A 2,059-nucleotide genomic window follows, 5' to 3' on the forward strand; every position below is an offset into this window, starting at 1 on the left:
GAGTAGTTGTGACAGAGACTATATGGCTGGCAAAGCCGAAACATTTCTCTTTGTCACTTTACAGAAAGTGCTGACACCACGCCTTAACTCAAAGGGCCATTAATTAACAAAGTCTAAGATTTTATTTTATTTCATCTTTTGGTGCTCATTTCCTTTGGAACAATGAGCAATGGGTGGTTTTTTCGGTCCATTTATATGATACCTTCCTCGAAAGAATTGTAAGTCTGCTTGCTTATGGGTTTGCACATCTGGTACAAGGCTCCTGAGCTCTTTTTCCGGACTCAGAGAGGTTAATTGCCTTCATAAAGTTGCACATCCAGATGGTGGTGGGAGCCCAGAAGAAGGCTCAGCTTTACAAATCCCATCAGGCCCCTCATGATGACCATTTATGTCTGAAGTTGTGGCTTTTACAATGTACCAAAACCAATGGAAAAGGAAAATGTTTAGTCAACTAGCTGGTTCTCTGTGTACCTGTTAACCTGTATAATACCAATGCCAAAATATGCATCGATATCAACAATTATATTTCCAGACAAATGCATCTTTCAAGAGGCAGTACAAGTGTCATCTAGTCCATGATGCCTTTGGTAAGTGGCTAAGTTAGAATGACACTTCCATTTTGTACTCCCAGCGTGTCTTCGCTAGACCCAGGGTCCTGCCTCAGTCTCAGGCCTCATGCTTTAAAGGTCATCCTCTGTCTACACCTCTGCACAAGCCCAGGATTCTATTGGACTAAGTGGACGTGGAGCCCCCTCCTGGACGATGGCCCCTGGACCTGAGACCCAGGAATTCCATGCCCAGATGCTCAAGCTGGCTTCCAAGCCTGAATGGATTCTTCCCAATGTCCTTCATGTATCCAAGAGCAGCGGGCAGACCATGCTGCTGTGCATACCTCCAGGCCGGAGAATTGGACGAGGGGCAGCTGTCTGCAGAATGTTCAGAAGACCCTTGGATCTGCAAGTTGGGGTGTCCACTCTCATGTGCCTGAGCCTCTTTGTGGTTTGCAGTGAAGCTGGAGACGGGAAGAGGAGGGGCTGTGCTCTGGACAGTCCTCTATTTGAACTCTGGCCCGGGCCCTACCTCATGTTACCTAAAACCCATTCTTGCACTAACGTTTGCAAGCAGCCTCTCCCTGTTCAATGTAAACTCCTAGAATGCAAGAGCCACCTCTATGTTTCCACATTTCTGTTACCCTGGGACATTTAGAGCACTCAGTAGATATTTGAAGGCCGAAAGAACACCATCATGCCACTAAATTGACAACCAAATGGAAATTCAGTATTCCTATTAATATTGCTGCATAACAACCACCTCAAACTTAGTTCCATAAAACAGCTATTTCATTATGACACAGCTCTGTGGGCCAGGGATTTGAAAGGGCAGAGAGGGATGGCTTGTAACTGCTCTGCAATGTAGAGCCTCAACTGTGAAGAGTTGGGGCGGGGGGGGGGGGGTGGTGATTCAACAGCTGGGGCTGGAATCATCTGAAGGCTCACTCACTCACCTGTTCACTTAAGAGTGAACATGCCCCAAATAACCAGGCTTGGAAGTCATTGCAATCATAAGCTTAGCAAGGTTCAAGACTCCTACCTTTTGAAAAGAGGATGGGCTAAGACACATTTGAAAAAGAGCATGTGGTACAGGAAATAGTGTTGTGGCCAACTTTAGAAAAATAGAATCTGCCACAGATAGGTAGGTATATATTCTTTTAAAAAAATTAACACATCTACCCAGACCTATGGAGATGGGGAGCAAGCTTTTCAAATACAACAAAAGCTTTCAAATACAACAAAAAGAAATCTACTTTTCACCACTCTAGTGTTTAGAGATATTGTGAGGAACCTATTTCGGTAAAGTATGGACTGCCTCTATGAGGTGAGAGGTCTAAAATGTGCTCCATTTAAAAGAATGATTAGTGGCTTACAATGCTTCCCCCCCTCCCCCCACTGAGTGGTTGATCGTTTCATTGCATTTGCTGTGTCCCACTGGTATAGAGTTACTTTTATATGAAGTACTAAAATAGCTTTTCAGAAACAAGACAGGAAGTTTCATGCTCTAA

Source organism: Myotis nattereri, assembly GCF_964212035.1.
Source record: "Myotis nattereri genome assembly, chromosome: X".
Lineage (NCBI taxonomy): Eukaryota > Metazoa > Chordata > Mammalia > Chiroptera > Vespertilionidae > Myotis > Myotis nattereri.